Here is an 18,264-nt window from a genome sequence, read left to right as displayed (position 1 = left end):
GCCATGTGTGGGATTAGAGGGCCACATGTGGCCTCAAGGCTGCAGGTTCCCCACCCTTAGACTAGAAAGATAGGTTGAAATCAGGTTGTGAAGGGCTTTAAAAGATAAACCATTCTCATTCTCTGTTCTAGTCAGTAGAACAATTTACTGTGCCCCAGTGAGCTTGTCACAGGTTCCAGAAGATTTAATTGCCAACTGCCTTCTCCCCTTTCCCAGTTTACTTCCAGGCCACTTAGCTCCAACTTTTCCTATGTAGAGGGTGAACAGAATTCATTACCAAGTCTCCTCCTGTGCTAATATCCTCAGGCTAGCTGCTAGAGGAGAGGTCCCCATAAAGGGTCTGTTTTCCCTCTCCAACGTCCACATAAGGCTGCCTGGAAAATAGAAGGTGGTTTCATATACAGTTCAGTAAATATCATAGCACTGGGCAGAGAGCAAGGACTTGTAAAAATGAAGAGGAAGAGCATTCTGATTCGTGTCTGGCTCTTGAAAAAAAATACCCTGGGCAATCTGTTCCTGTTTAAAACAAAAAGCAAAACATGTTTCCTTAAAATGGTTTAAGAGAATAGTGATGACTAAGGCAATATATTTGCTACAGCTGTCACAAGAGTCACGGATTCCTTGCTTCTTTTTTTAAAAATTCCCCTTCTGTATTTTTGAAAATAGCCTGTGACTCCCCACCTTAAGGGCTCTCAATTTTTTTTGTTGTTTGTTTTCTGGCTTTGTAGCTGTTGGGTTGAGAACTTTAATTGGAGGTGGGGGGAATTATGTGCACCCAAGTGGATGTGGGCGATGGGTAGGGGAACAGGTTGGTGGGTGGCAAAGGAGCAAGTGAGTGGGAGGATGAAGAAAGGAACAGTGTGGTATGTTCTATATTGAGAGCCTTGAGAAAACATCCCCCTGGGGCCTCACTGGAGGCTGGTAGTGAGCAGAGAATCTGCTTCCAGACCAACACACTTTTCCAATAGTAAGAGCCTGGCTGTGGGGAATGCCCAGATGTCAAAAGAGCAACCCTGACTTGGAAACTTCTTTCTTAGTGAGGAAGCCAGTAAAAAAGAACACAGAGTTGGGGATGGTTGAGTGACATAGTATAAAGAACCAAATGGAGGGCCTTGGGGAGAATTTGGGATATTCAAAATATACTCAGGTATCCCGTTGTCTGTATAAACCACCATCTTATAAAAGTCTCCTGCTCTCAACTCCTCAATCATTTTAGTGACGCTTTAATGGACCTATTTTGTCTTTTCTTTATATCCTCAGAACTTAACCCAGTACCTGACTCATAGAAGGGCTTAATAAATCCTCATTGACTGACTAACTGACTTGTTCCCACTCCATTAAGCCTTTCTTCTGTTGTTCTGGACCCCAATGACAGTGGTAAAGAGAAGAGCAAGGAACAGCTTCTCTCTTCTCACTGGCCTATTAGCTTACCAACCAAAAGTTAATTCCTAATCATAGGCTGCACTTCAGTGTCCTGTTGTAAATGCATGTTCAGAGGGGGATGCATGCATGGGTTTCTTTGCTAAGTGAAGTTGCTATTCTACCCACTGACCAAGTCGGAAGATGAGTGGTTATCATGGAAATGGCCATATCCATTCCCTCAACAAATATTGGTTGAACCATTTGTTAGGAGCTGTTAGATATTGTGGAGTGCTCATGACTGTACAGGTGAGGAGGACAGGACGTAGATAAAGGTGCTATTGGATAGGGTATCTGGGACAATGGTTCTTCATTTGACTCTGCACTTGTTACAATTCTGACACTTTGCAACCTTTGTCTGTCCTCTCTTGGTAACCAGGTGAGTTGAGTGATGGCGGGGAGAGGACTGAAGAATCGTCATGTGAATAGTGAGGTCAATCCAGTCCAGATGATGCTGAAGTTCCTGACTGGAGGCAAATCATTGGGAATTCAGTCATCTTACTAGTTACCTATCCTCTTATTGAAGAGAGCCAAGGTTCATTTCCATTGAAAACAGTTTTGCATTAATCATAAGACAGTTTGATTCTAAAAATAGTCATAGAATGTTAGCACTGGAACTTTTAGATGAGGAAATTGAAGGTCAGAGAAGGTAAGTGACTTGTCCAAAGACATACAGAATAATGACAGAGCAAGGAATAGAGAGAACCCAAGTCTTCTGACCCCAGTTCAGTGTTCTTTCTGCTACATAATACTGGCTTCACCTGAAAGCAAAAATTACAGCAGCTTTCTCACAAGATGTTTTCATATTTTATTCAAAAATTCATGATTGAAACCTGATAAAGCAGGGAGTGAGGAGTTGGAGCTCTGTTTTTCTTAATTGCTTTCTGCTGGATTGGTGACCAAACCCTGGGCTTGGAAACTGTTCAAGAGCCTTGTTCCTGAGGCTGGCACCATCTGTTACTTTTCCTACCTACATTCTGTACCCATCTCTGGCTTTTCCTGTGCGAGTTATCCTGGAGATTATGCTGTTGGAAATGTTCTCTCCGTATCTTTTGGGGATATCCCCACCCTGTGAATTTAAAGTGACAAAAAGAGTGAGCTTCAGGGATGGCTTGAATTATACACAGTGTACAAGATGCAAACATCACCTCTTCTTTGGCTCCTTCCTTTGCTAGGAGGGTTGAATGAAAGCAGAGTAAGATTGCCTCAGGGAATGGACAACCTTATGATGGCAGCCTCCCATTTGGATGGTCTAATTGTTAGACTATTAGCCTCCACCTGGACATATTGGATTACCTGCCCACCCTGCATTCCATGGTAAGCCACTTTAGTGCAATGCTCTTTAAAATGTAAGACTTACTGGCCCTTTTTAAATTTGATAATCCCCAACCATTGATTAGCCACAATGTCCACCACTTAAGCAGACTTGGCCCACTAGGCCTCAGTTTCTTCATCTTCAAAATGAGAGTATTTGCTTAAATTATCCTCAAGGTACAGTTAATCAAACATCAATCTACAAGCATTTATTATCATTTTATTATTAGTCATAATTATTAAGTATATAGTACATGCTATTAATTATTATTATCTCATCTCTAAAGATCTACAATTAACTACAATTTGGCACTGGTTCATCAATCCCTCTATTTGTTCGTCATCTATTCCTTGGCAAATTTCCACAGTGACTGCTTGAAAAATATTTCTATCTATGAGAACCCCAAGTCTTTCTTCATGCTCTTCTGCTTACCTTAACACTAAATCACAGAATCAGACAATGGGGACCCTGGAAGCCATTGAGTCTAATCCATACCTGAACAAGAATATACTCCATAACATTCTTTTTGAGTGGTCAACCAAACTCTTCTCGGAAACCACAACCAATTAGAAAGGAACCCATCTGACTTTTGAACAGCTTTAATTGTTGGGAAATTTTTCCTTGTATCAGACCACTGGCACCATGGAGCAGGGGAAAGAGCACTAGCTCCAGTATCAGAAAAAACTTACCTCTGAGCGTTACTTTGGGCAAATTACCTAACCTTGCTGGGCCTCAGTTTCTCCCTTTGTAAAAAGAGTGGGGATGAACTGGATAATGCTTAAGGGTCCGTTGTTCCATGTTCTTCCAACTAGGGCCAAACAAAACAAGTCTAATCCCTCTTAAATATGGTAGTTTTTTCAAATATTTGAAGATATCTATCATTCTCTTCTCCAAGTTAAACGTTCCAATTTCCTTCAAGCAATCCTTATGTAGTGTGGTTTCTTTTATGGTATGCAGTTGATTTTTCTCAAATTTCTCTAAGCACTTTGCTTTTTTATTTATCACATTCCTTCTTGAATAAGTTACTTGAAGACATATCTTTCTTCCCCACCTCTCCAATAGATTGTAAGCTCTTTGAAAGTAAGACCAATGTTGTTTTTATCTTTGTATCCTGAGTGTCTAGCACAGTGTCACAAGTGTCTTGGTATACATTTGTTGAAATTAAGTAATTATAGATTCTTTTTGATAATCAATTTTGGATGATCTATGCTAACGAAATCTATTTGGTTAATATTTATCAACTATTATTTATTAACATTATTATTAACTATTATTATTATACAGTTTGCGGAACACATTGCTATGTGTTAGGTGAGTTATATAATATTTATATAAGATGAAATTCTGCCCCATAGAGATAGCAATCTAATAGGATAGACTTTCTTCTTGTTTCTTTGAGAGAATCAGAATTGTCTGGTGTAAGTACCACCATCTTCCTTCCTCTTTATATCAATATATATGTTAACTTACATACCTTATATCCCATTCTTTCCTCAGTTCACTGTATGTTACCTATATAAACTTGACTCAGATTGTTTCTCTACGATCCACATGAACTTCTGCTCTATCTGGTTAGTTGACCATTTGTCCTTCAAGAAAGTCATGTAACGACAACACTGTATGATGATCCACTGTGAATGATGTAGCTATTTTGAGCAACACAATGATATAAGACAGTTTTGAAGGACTTGTGATGAAAAATGCTATTCACCTCCAGAGAAGGAAATTATGGAGTATGAAGGCAGATGGAAGCATACTTTTAAAAACTTTATTTTTCTTTATTTTAAATTAATTTACTTTTAGTCTTCATTCACTTCCATAAGATTTTGAGTTCTAAATTTTCTCTCTATCTCTCCCCCTTCCACCCCAGGATGGCATGTAAATTGATATAGGCTCAACATATACATTCATATAAAATCTTTTTTCACATTAGTCATGTTATAAAGAAGAATTGGAGCCAATGGGAGAAGCCACAAGAAAGAAGAAACAAGGGGGGGGGGGCGGAGAGAGAGAGAGAGAGAGAGAGAGCAAATAATTTGCTTCTATTTGTATTCAGATTCCATAATTCTTTTCCTGGATGTGGATAGCATTTTTCAAAATTTTTTTTCCATCTTTTGGAATTGTCTTAGATCCTTACATTGCTAAGAATAGATAGGTCTATCAAAGTTAGTCATCGCATAATATGGCTGTTACTGTGTACAGTGTTCTCCTGGTTTTGCTCACTTCACTCAGCATCATTTTATATAAGTCTTTCCAGGTTTTTCTGAAGTCTGCTCACCATTTCTTATAGCACAATAGTATTCCATTGCATTCATAGACTACAACTTGTTCGGCCATTCCCCAACTGATGGGCATCCCCTCAATTTCCGATTCTTTGTCACCACGAAAAGATGCTATGAATATTTTTGTACATGTGGGTCCTTTTGCCATTTGCATGATGTCTTTGGGATACAGCCCTAGAAGTGGTATTGCTGAGTCAAAGGGCATGCACAAAAACTTTATTTTTCTTGTGTTCATTTTTTTGTCTATGTTTTCTTTTGCAACATGGCTAATATGTAAATATGCTTGGCAAGACTTTACATGTATAATCTACATCAAATTGCTTGCCCTCTCAAGAGGGGGAAGGAGGGAGAATTTAGAACTAAAAATTTTTAAAAATGAATGTTCAAATTTTTTTTTATGTAATTAAAAGAAAAATAACAATAAAAAATAAAATAAAATAAAAGCAACTAAAAAAGAAGGCCATGTTCATTTCCATCTCTGAACCTTTGGCTCTGTCATCCCTCCTTCCTAGATTGTACTCCCTCTTCCTTTGATTTTGTCTTGGTTCTACACTCCCCAGCTCATCCAGCCATCTCCTTCCTATCACAACAGTTTCTTTGGAAAGCTTGTTGATTCTCATACCTTCAGTCCTCACACTCATTCATACTATTGCCTCTGAAACCTAAATTTCTACCTTGAATTTCTCCCCATTACTTTATTCCTAAATTTTGTATTCTCTACAGAATATCACCATTTGAATAACATACCATTCCCAAGAGGCAGCATGACATAGTGAGTAGAGAACTGACTTCAGAGCTAGAAAGATCTGGGATCAAGTTATGTCTCTACCACATATTGTCTTCATCAGGGCTTGTTAAACTTTTTCCACTCTCTACCCCTTTTCACATTTCAGCAGTGTTCCTTGATGGTTGAGTGGCCTGAGGGCATGCACAGTGCAAAGTGTGCATGCTTTGTGTTCAGAAACAAGGGTGCAGTGAAATTGCTCAATGCAAGACAGGGAAGTGCTGCCAGAAACACCTTGAATTCATTATATGTTTGATTTTTAATTAATTTTTGGTCCTTGTGTGTTTAGAAACCTTTTACTTTTGCCAAATTTTTCATGACCCCATAAGGGGTCATGACCCATAGTTTAAGAAGCTCTGGTCTACATGACCCTGGGCAAGTCATTTATTCTCTCAGTGTTCCAGGGAACTCTATGTTGAAGAGAAGTTGCCAAGTGTGTTGGTGAAAGGAGTTTCTTCAGTCAAGAGTTCTCTATACAAAGAAATCCCAAGTCCCAAGCCCTACCATCACCTTAACTCCTTATCTTTAATTTAACTTATTACCTTCTCCAAACTGTGTCCCTTCCCAACTTTGTTATTTTTTCATGGCACCATCATTGCTCCAAAAATATCAGCATTTTTGCCAGCCTCCAAATATACCATGCTCCTTCCTGCTTTGGAGCTTTTTCTAATTCTAGCCCATGGATGACTCAACTCAATTTAACATTTATTAAACGTTTAATATATGAAAGTCATGGTGCTCAGTGCTGGGAGCACAAAGACAAAATAAGTCACGGTCTTTATCCTCAGGATCTGCTAGTGAATATTGGAGTCCAATAGAGAAGTTGATACTGGTATATAACTAGTAGAAATTAGATTATAAAGGGTAAAAGAGAGGTCCAAATAGACTGTTATGAGAAATTCAAGGAGAGAGAGATTACTTTCAGTTGAGATAATTAAGGAAGGCAGAGATGTAGGAAATGAGTTGGGCCTTGAAAGAAGGGAAGGATTTCAGGAGATATTGATGGTGGTGGTGGTGGTGGTAGTGGTGATGGTGTGTGTATATGTGTGTGTGTGTGTGTGTGTGTGTGAGAGAGAGAGAGAGAGAGAGAGAAAGAAAGAGAGAGAGAGAGAGAGAGAGAGAGAGAGAGAGAGAGAGAGAGAGAGAGTAGGGGAGAGAGGGGCTGGGAGAACATTCCAACCATAAGGGATGGCACAAGTAAAAGCAGAACAGAGATGGTGAAGAGTAGGACAAGATCAGAAAATTGAAATTAGTCCAGTTTTTACTAAAATTTAGTTTGTGGAAGGGAAATATGAACCCTGGGGACCAAAGGGAAGTTGAACCTAGATTATGGAGGGCTTTAGCGTGCAATAAGGTGTTTATGGGTTACATGGCACGCAATAAGAATCCATTGAAGGTTTTCAAGAAGAGTAGCGACATGAGAAGAGCTTGTTGATAAAAATATTACTTGAACAATAACAAGAAGAGAGGAGGAGTCAGAAGCAGGGAAATTAGTTAGAAAGCTGTCATAATAGTAGTCTGAGAGACTGAATGAGGATGGTGGTAGTTGGAAGAAAGGGGCTTGTTTGAGAGCTATTTTGGAGATAGAATTGACAGCACTAGGCCACTAACTGGATATTGGAGGTGAGGGAAAGGTCAAAGATGATGCTGAGCGCAGGTATACATATGGCGTGTGCCAGGTGTGTACTCTATCTCAAATAAGTGTATTTATTTTTCAATTTAATCCCATTTTCTTTTAGTTTTAAAGTATAGGATCCATATCTACATATAGATTTTTACATAGATATGATTTATATAAAAATTTGAAGTATAGATTTAAAATAGAGATTTTAGTTTTAAAATATAGATATAAAGTATATATATTAGGCATACATATGATGCTTAACTTTAAGTTTCAGTTTCTTTAATTGGATTAATAAAAACAACATCCTTTATGATTGAGCATTTAATAAATACTGGCCTTTAAAAGAAAAACAAAAAATGAATACAATTTCTTGAGTGTACATCCTAATGAAATGTGCTATACTTACCTAAGAGGCTTAGGCTTTGAGTGTGGGTGCCTTGAAGAATGGATATATAATCAGCAGATAGCCTTTGCTGTCTCTGTAGTTTCACAGCGCTGAGTCTTTTCCATTTGGTTATGATTGATTGACTTTACAACTAGATTGTAAGCTGTAGGGTAGGAACCACATCTTAACAATTTTAAAAAAATTTTCCTTCAAGATGTCTAGTTGGTTAGTAAAACTACTTATAGGTACATTAATGGAAGTAAGGAGAGGTCAGTATCCTAAAGAGGATAAGACCTGAGGAATTTTATCCACCTTTCCTTGGGGAAATCGTGTGTGTGTGTGTGTGTGTGTGTGTGTGTGTGTGTGTGTGTGTGTGTGTGTGTGTGTATGTGTGTGTGTGTGTGTGTGTAAAAGTATATGTACGTACGTGCATGAGCATAGGTATCTATCTTACTCATCTCAGTCATCTTCCTTCTTCCTCATAGTAACCACTGATATCCCTAACACAGCGCCTTTAGCCTGGCTAATCACTATTGCAATGTTGCAATGCTTCATTTTCTCCCTGATCAGCTCCCAGGTTGCTTTTGCACCTTCACACAGAGCTTCCTCCACAGCGCATGGAAGGGCCATTTTAGCTAAATAAATTTCCATGAATTAGCTTTATAACAAAGCTCTCAGCAAACCACTTGGCCACTCATAAAAACAACCACCTACGGAAAACCAGTGTGGATCTGCCTGTACAGTTTGCCAATTATCAGCTCCTCAACTGAGTAAGCCCTTTCAACTCAGCATATTCCCAGGAGATGTTTCTCGGAGCAAATCATTCTCTCTTCTGTTGGTAGCACCACTGTCCTTCCAGTCATCCAGGTTTGTGGCCTGGGAATGATCCTTGATTTTTCCTTCTCCCTCAATTCCCATACCTAATCAGCAACCAAGGTCTGTCCGTCTTCTTCCTAATTTCATTCACTCTTTTTCTCTCCATCACCATATCTATTCCAAGCTCTCGTTTCTACCTTTTTACATGTATGCTTTGTCTCCCCAACTAGATCACAATCACCTTAAGGACATGGACCCCGCTTCCTACTTCTCTGTTTCCATAGGGTCTACCACAATGGCCACAAAGAGCAGGTCTTTAATAAATATGCTGGCTAATGATTTCTTCACCTTTTCCAAATAATGCCATTGCTTCCCAGCATTTTCAGGTATTTTGAAGTCCTGAGACAAAAGGTGTGTCCATACAATTTTGATGATGTTATAAAACAGTATGACTGCATTGATGTCTGGTTTGTAATACAATCTCCGAGGAAGACAAGGACTATGTCTGTTTGTGTGCTGATGAATATCTCTATATTCAGAGGCTCATTAGAGCTGGAAGGGACCTCATAAGTCATTTATTATAACTCCCTTATCCTACCTATGAGGAAACCAAAGCTCGGGTAGTTTTAAGTGCTTTGTCCAAGGTCGCATAGGTAGGAATTGGTAAAGGGAGTACTGAACCCAGATCCTCTAATCCATGACTCATTCTGCTGCTTCATGCTATCTCTTTGTGACTTATAAGTTTGTTTTTTTTTTGATTATTCTTTAGCTTTTTCTATGTTTTGACTCTTTTGTTGCTTATTGGAACCCTCTTCAAATGAATATGGACAGGGAAAAAAAAAGGAAGAAGAGACAACTCAAACCAATACATTTTCCAGTTCTGGTAATGTTTTGGGGAGGAGGGAAAAAGAAAAATGTTCCCTCCTTTGAAAGCCTGAGGAAAGGGGAGAATAAGAGGAAATACTGTTACAGTCACTTCAGTAGTTTTTATTAAACTCTAGAGCACCCATTTTCTTTCCCCCTTCTACTCTTCCTCCTTTTCTCCCTTTCTTCTTCCTCTCCCCCTCTTCTGTTTCCCTAAACAGTCAGAACTGGGCAAGGGTGGGGCAGAAGAACCACTCCAGTTCCTTTTTTTTCTCTACCACAAACCCTGTTCCCAGGCCAGGTCTTCACCACAATATTTGTAATTCGGGCAAAAATAATCCCTCACGAATTTGGGGGAAAAGTCATCTTCTGTCTGAATTAGATATAATTAAGAAAAAAATGCTGGGTTTTTTCCACCCTTGATTCATCCAGGTAATTGCAGTCCTCTTCTTTACTTTCTTTTATCAGCAAAGATCTTTGCCAGTTGATCTGCATTGCATTTGGGAAATTGTGTATTGTTTCCAATGATTTCTCTTTGAAACAAACAAAAAAAGAACTTCTCTTCATCTTTAAAGGAAAAAAACCCCAATATTCTGGTGATACTCTATGGATGCAAATTATTAAACATTTTAATCTACGAAGAATAAAAATTGTGGATGACCCAAAGATGCATGGTGGTCTTAAGTTGATTTTTGCACATTAATGACAACTTGTATACAAGAGTTGGCATAAAAGATTTCATCCAAGATATATGTGACTAAAAAATGACGTAGACCAAACGTGTGTCTGGAAATAGGACTAACAGAATGACAGCCTGACTACTGACATGTTACCCACAAAATACTGAAAGAGCAACGGTTCCTATCTGAGGCTTCATCAAAATGATTCAGGGGTTATTACCAAAAATTCTTTAATAGTGCCTTAAGAAGTAAAGAATTTCTCAATTATTTGTACATTTTTTCCACTGTGACAACAAATATGTACATATTTGAAGCATTATAGTTTTGTTTCTACCTTGATCTGAAACAATTATGATCATGCACACAACAATTTTGGTTTCTGTGTAACAATTATATCAAACTCTGACCTCTTCTGACTCACTGCGAAGTGTTCTTACAATTTCTAGACCTGCCATCAAATTGTTTCTAAACTATGACAAGGGTTCCACATTGGAGTGCAAAATGATTCTGATTAGATGGTTCTATACATGCACACCCTCATTTGTGTACTAAACACTGCACCAGAATAGCTCCCCTGATCCCCTCTGTTACCCTGAAATTATACCTTGTCTGCTGTTAATCCACATGATCAAGGTTTTCTGAACATTCGTGTTCTTGAAGCACAAAGGTCAAGCTGTTTGAAAACCATGATCATGGCGCATTATGGGCAATCTCGAAGCCATCACTGACTATCACAAATGTTCTGCAGAAACACAATTGATGTTGCTTCTCATTGCATTATCAAAGTTATTTTTTCAATTTAAACTTATCCTCTGCTTTTCTTACTTTTCTTCTATCTGGCAGATTTTCAAACAAACTAGTTGGTAACAGTGGTCAGTTTTTCAGTACGGTTTCAGAGAGCGTATCCAGTCTGCCAATAGTAGAGGAGAAGAAAGTGATCTCCGAAGAGATTCATTCCTTAAAAAGGTTACTTCAAATATAAACATTGATAAAAATGAAGTAATATATGCAAATGAAATTTAAGTACATTTATCATTTAATATAGTGCTAGTCATTAGCCAGTAGAAAATGAAATAGTTTATATTGTAACTTGGTATTTATTTTTGTCAATTAGTTATGTGGCAATTTTTAAAGGAACAAATCTTTCAGCAAGAGAGCTTGTAAAATTCTCCTTCCAATTTCCACCACATATTTGTGTGAATGAGCATTTTCATTTTATTCTTATTTTAAATCAAAATACAGAATTAAACTTGATGCAGAACCAAATTTAAGACTATGTTTGTCTGATGTTGAGCCAAATATTTCAAACCTTTGTTCCAATAAAAAGTCCAACATCAAAATTAAGTTTATTTGTGTGTATTATATTGTTAGACATCTTCAAAGTTGCAACTGATTTCATTAAAATGTTATTTATATTCAAGAAAATTTGTATGAGAAAGAAATTTAATACGAAGTTTTGCAGATAATAGCAAATGTATGAAGTCTTGCTGAATTATTTTAATTCCTACAGAATGTCCCACATGAAATATTTGCAATTATCTTATAATTAGTTTTATATCTTATATTTAGAGTTTTAATAATTATTGGTAGAATAATATGTTATTATAATTATATAATTTAAATTTGTAGCTTTGGGGAGCAAAAGTTATCATTATAGTTATTGTAAGCACTTAATGAATAAATCTAAAAGACTATTATTAGTAGGATATTAAATTGCCATAGGGGTTCACAACTTTTTTTGTATATATTAAAGGGATTCAAGGATCAAAAATGTTGGGAATTATCGGCCCCTAGCATGCTATGTAGATATGCTATAGAGGATTTATGGAGTGGGGGTTTTTTGGGGGGCAAAGATAATGAATGTAATGAGGTTTGTGATGTAGATCATAACCCACCCACTGCAACCCGGGCCATCGCCAGTCTTCTTGACCTTTGTCTTGCCACTGGGCTTCAATGACTCTGGCAGAAAGAGTGAGGCTGAAAACTTCGTGCCACTTTGCCTCATTTAAATCCAATTCACACACAAGTCAAGATAGCACTCTTCATAAACAAAGGACCACCCCCACCCCCACCACTAAGCAGATTTGTGGGAGGATATGGGAGGCATCCATATAGGATGAGAGGGCATGAAGATTGCTATTAGGTCCACTGGAGAAAACAGCAAACTGAGGAGATCCTACTGAAGTACCAAACAGTAAGTGCATGGGAAAGGTCAAGAGAGTGATGGGACTCAGTAGAAGGGTGTGCAGGGACCCACATTTGTAGATAGGTGGCACAGTGGATGGAGTGCTAGACTTAGAGTCAGGAAGACCAGTGTTCAAATCTAGTCTCAGACATCTAGTAGCATGTGACCCCTAGTGTGTTACTCAATCTTTGTCTGCCTCAGTTTCCTCATTTGTAAAACGGGTATAATATTATACAGGTTTTTTGTGAGGATAAAATGACATGATATTTATAAAGCACTTTGCAAACCTTAAAGTTCCATATAAACGCTAGTTATAATTTTTAATATTTGAGTTATCAGGAATTAAAGGTTGTGAGCTCATCGGGGAAAGGAAAATTCTTTGAGTTTTCTTTGGTTCTAGAATTAATAATATGGGAGAATACAGGATTTTGGAAACAATATTTCAGTCTACTTTTTCCACACCCTCTTTATTCAAGAGTTCAACATCAAAAATGAAGGAAGCATGTGACAGGCTAGTAGCAAGAAAGTGGAGTAGAGGTAGTTTCCTTCAGGAAAATGCTTTTTGCTCACATTCATGGGGCTATCGGCCAATGACAATTAAATGATTCTGATTATACACATGAATAAAACAGCTTAGAGGAGTGTGGCATAATGGATTGGGCAAGATCTGGGTTCAAATGCTGACTCAGAAACTTATTGGTTATATTACTTTGGGCAAATCCTTTAATCTCATTGAGTCTCAGTTTTCTCATTTGCAAATTGGAGTTACTAATGGCATCTAGTAGATAAGGTTATTGTGGAAATCAAGTGAGATAATTGTTAGTATGAGGTTCTATCTTTGCTCCAATTTATACACAAATTGATTTATTGATTCAATTGGTATGCCTGGGCCTTCTGTGATTACTTTAATTGATTTGGGGTGTAACCCCACCCTTACCCTAAGAATGTTACATGCTTTGAAAATATTAAAGTACTATATAAATTTGAGCTATATTGTGCAGAGTTCATTAATCACTTTTGAAACAATACCACAAACTATTTTGATAGTGGTATATTTTACTTTTAGGGGCAGCTAGATGGGGTAGTGAATAGAGTGTTGGTCCTGAAGTCAGGAAGACTTATTTTACTGAGTTCAAATCCAGCCTCAGACACTTACTAGCTATGTGACCCATGGCAAGTCACTTAACCCTGTTTGCCTCAGTTTCCTCATCTGTAAAATGAGCTGGAGAAAGAAATGGCAAACCATTTTAGTGTTTTTGCCAAGAAAATTCCAAATGGGGTCACGAAGAGTCAGACACAACTGAAATGACAGCTACTAATGAGTTTCTCTTTACATTTAAAAGAGGCATTCTTTACCCAGGGTCCATGAACTTACTATTTTTTTTAACACATGTTAATAACTGTATTTCAATACATTTGGTATCCTTGTCAATCCTATATATTTCATTTTCTGCATTTAACAACATTATTCTGAGAACAGGTCCATAGATTTCACCAGACTACTAAAAGGGTCCATGATATGAAAAGGGGATAAGAATGCCTGGTTTAAAAGGATCTTTGCCATGGGGGAACATAGTTTCTGGTATTCCTAGAGGCATTTGTCAGAGGTTGCTATGGCAGATATATATTGGTCAGTTCCCTTCATAGCACCAGGAAGCTGGAAAGTAGAACTGAAGGAGAGGAAGTTAATTTTTACAGGCTTTTCCCTTCCAACTCAGTCTGGGCCCTAAGAGACATCTGCTGCAAGGGACACAGTCGCAGTTAATGTATGCACCACAAGTACCTCCTGCCACAGAAACAGCTTTGTAGGGTGTCTGAGCTTAGGGAATGTTCTTGGGCCATTGTCAAAACAACTAGGAATAAATATCTCTCTCTCTCTTTCTCTCTCTCATTCTTTCTCTGTCTCTGTGTGTCTGTGTCTGTCTCTATCTCTGTCCGTCTTTCTTTGTCTCTGTCTCTTTCTCTCTTCCATTCTCTCATTCTCTTCTTCTCTTTATAGTCTCTTTCACTCTTTCCCTTTTTCTTTTTCCTCTGTATAATTTCTTCTCCTCCCCCTTTCTCCTCCTTTTCATATCTGCTCTCCCTCTTTTCTCTTCTCCATTCTTTCCCCCCTCCTATCTTCTCTCCTTCCTTCTTCTGTCTTTTCTCCTTTCATATTAATAGTTTGCAGTACTTAGAATTTCACTCTCAACTCTCCTTAGTAATTGGGAGAACTCCAAGTATCCACTCACTAGTCTATTCCATTCTTGTCCACTCATCCCAACACCATAGGGAAGTGAGTAAGGCCAAGGATGAGTCAAGGCCCAGCTGTCACCATGGGTAGAATCCAGACTCAAGGTCACTTTTGACAAGAAAGGTCATTGGATGCAATACATTGGCTTTCTTCAGCTTCCAACTTCTGCAAATTGTTAACCTCTACTCCATGGGCTCATGCATGTCAGAGAGGCCATAGACATGAAGTTTTTTACTGCCTACTGTGTGATGTGCAGTACTACTGCAATGAACTAGGCAGCATCTTTTTGCTAGTTTTTCCTGAAAATATTCCTTTTTGTAACTTTGCTCAGGCATCGTTGCCTATCTTCTTCATTCCCATATTAGACTCACATATCTAATTGCTAGCACAAACTAAATTTTCCACACACAAGCCAACTTTTTCAAGAGGAGCCTTTTTCAAATCATTTGAAATGCATTATTGTATAAGTGGAAATACGAATGAAGTTGGAATCAGAGGCACTGGAGTCAAATCTTGTCTCTGGTGTTTGCTATATTTGTGAAGTGGGGGCAATTCACAACCTCCTTGGGCTTCAGTTCCCTCATCTTTAAAATGTAGAGGTCAGGCTAAATTATATCTAAGGCCCCCTTCTAACTTGTATGAAAACCTGACCACTTTAGCCCTCAGCTTTCCTCATCTCTAAAATGAGAAATTGGTCTAGATGACCTTCTAAGGTCCTTTCAAATCTGAGTCTTTCTGTGAGTCAATTCTATGAGGTTATTTTATTCTTCTTTTCCTTTTCTTGTTCTCCTAAGAAAGGATTTATGTAATTCAAACCGATTGTGCAATGCTTTTAAATACCCAAGTTTCTGGAAAGCAAATAACTTTCATATGTGGTCAGCATTCTATGCTCTCCATGGCTAAATTTCACATGCATGTTGTTAACAACTGAGTTCATAATATCCACATGTATGTATATGTGTATATGTATCTATGTGTATATACACATATACATATGCATGCAGTCACATACAAACCATTTATCCAGAAAGAAGAGCTCCAGCAACCTGAAGCATCAGGAACATAATTAAATACCAAGAACTTAACAAAAAAAGGCTTCTAAGGACTGAAAATAGCAATCATGAAGCTCATACATTAAAGTCTGCGCATTAGAGAAACTCTCATTCAAGGCCTACTGACTTAAATCAGAAATTTAATTTTATGCATTTTACAAACAAATGTTGGCAATTCCTAACTAACTGGTAAGGCTTTGAGTATAGGCCCAAAGAGAGACTATGTATCTTTGGTTCAAGGGCCAGGCTTCCTGAGATGGGAGAAGCCAATCAATAGGTTAGTTGCAGAGTGAAGATTTTGATGTTTTTGACCATAGCAACCCTAGAAGATCATCTCCTGAGTTGTAGAGGATTTGAACTTAAGTCAGTGGAGAGAATATTCATAGCAACAAAATCAGGCATTCTGAAAACACTGAAAATAATTTTAATCAAACACACATAATTATCTAGCTTTTCCAGCCCACAGAAAATTCAAAGCAGCAAATAAAAAGAAGGATTGGGAGCATGACTACTAGAAGGAGGCATACCACCAGCACTGAAAAGTCGTGCCTGGTAGCTTGACATGGAGAGCTGAGATAGACCCAAGAGCTATATATGCCTAGAAGTCAGGTATCACTTAGGCTAACAGTTCGATATGAGTCCAGCTCTTGGGTGGTGCCACAGTATTATGGTATAGTATTACAATAATAAATATCATAAATAAAGGGTTACATTATATTCTGTGTTTTCTATTTAAGAAGGCAGGTGATTGTATATCTTAGGAATATTTCTATAAAAATAGTAAATATATGAAAAGTGTCAGAGCTTAAAAGACTCTGCTTTAGTTATCTGGGGGAAAAATCCACTTACATAGTGCTCTATTTCCTAAGGATTTTAGATAAAGGAAATATTATTGTATGTATATATGTAAGTATGTATGTATGTACATGCAGTATACATGTATACATACAATGATAATTCCTTTATCTAGAATCCTTGGGGAAATGAGGCAGTTGGAATGTGTTTTTTTTCCAGATAACTGAAATACATATGTATACACACATGCAATATATATATAATATATATCTATGCATACACATATACTCATTATATATAAATATATGCATATACACATATATGGATTATCATATGTGATATGTTAGGGTTATCAGGGACACATGTACATGTGTATATATACACATACATATATGTGTATGTGTGTGTGTGTGTGTGTGTGTATGAAATCTCACCAGGTCCAGTCTCTATCAATACAGGTTAGTCCCTTCCCTGAGACTAAAAGTTTTAAAGAATTGCCTAAAGCACTGAGAGTTTAAGTGATTTATCTAGGACCACACAGCTAATTTGTGTCCGAGGTGATATTTGAACCTGGCATTTTTCTGACTTGGAGGGCAGCTCTCTGTTTACTACAACAAACCTCTTCCTTCCATATGTTTTGCATATAAATGAATAAATGAAGATACAGAGAGGTATCATAGTATAGACATCTAAGTTTAAAATAAGGAAGAGCTGAGTTCAAATTCTTCTTGTGACATTTACTAGTTGTGTACCCACAAGCAATTCTCTTAACGTTTCTGAACCTCAGGCAAATCTCCAAGACTGTAATTTATAGATGGGTTGTGATCCATGTCGGGGAAGTTGTTTCCATATGAGGAATTCCCACATTGACAAAATCATAGGCCCTTGACATATTGCCATATTATAGACATAGGCATAGATATGGACATGGTAGAAGAATGGGGAACCTGTGGCCTCAAGGCCACTCCTGGATATGGACATGGACATGGACATGAACGTAGACATGGGCGTAAACACATGCATATGATATACACTAATGTTTACGCAATCTCTGCATCTTTGGGGCCCTCCAGTTGGAGCCTTCTAGCTGTATATACATTAAACATTGAAAATATTAATGTACAGAAGAAAGGATAGGACAAAAACCATCCCACAACAACAATTATCTTGCTAGTGATTTTTCATACCCTGAAACTGTTGCTGATGAATCACTGTAGATTTTACAGAAACGACAAAGAGTGATGACTTGAAGGAGACATTAGAAATTCTTCTTTGAGAAGATACAGAGTAAGTACGGCTTTTCTGTAAAATTCACTAAAATTCCAAGGTTCCAGCTATTTTTGGTCTTGGTTTGTTTCTTTTTTTTTCTTTAAGTGCCAATGGCATGCTGACTAATCTTTCCCCTTTTACTAGTAGAATAAAGTAGGTTTGGATAGAAAGAAACTTTGATTCAATTTATCTAATGTAGTTTTTGCTAGCATATGTATCCAATAACTAAAAACTGTCTGGGAAACAAAACAAAACATCTCAAAGGTTATGAAGAACTCTGGTCTGTCCATCAGGAGATAAGAGTTTGTTCTAGTGGTAGCTCTACTATTAACTTAGTCATGTGACCCCAGGGCCATGTGACTTTGGGATAGTCATTTAGACCTCAGTTTTCTTATCTATGTAATGCAGAGTTTGGACTTGATGATTTTAAAAGTTTCCTTCAGATCCAACAGTCTATGATCACTGGAATTCTTAAAGATGATCATCGAGGAATTTCTTGATAGCTAATGAAGGTGCTTTACAGGTCTATATCCTACAAGACAAGATGAAGTTTATAAGCTG

This window comes from Trichosurus vulpecula, chromosome 8, assembly GCF_011100635.1.
Source record: "Trichosurus vulpecula isolate mTriVul1 chromosome 8, mTriVul1.pri, whole genome shotgun sequence".
NCBI classification, from domain to species: domain Eukaryota; kingdom Metazoa; phylum Chordata; class Mammalia; order Diprotodontia; family Phalangeridae; genus Trichosurus; species Trichosurus vulpecula.
Note: the sequence above shows the minus strand (reverse complement) of the source record.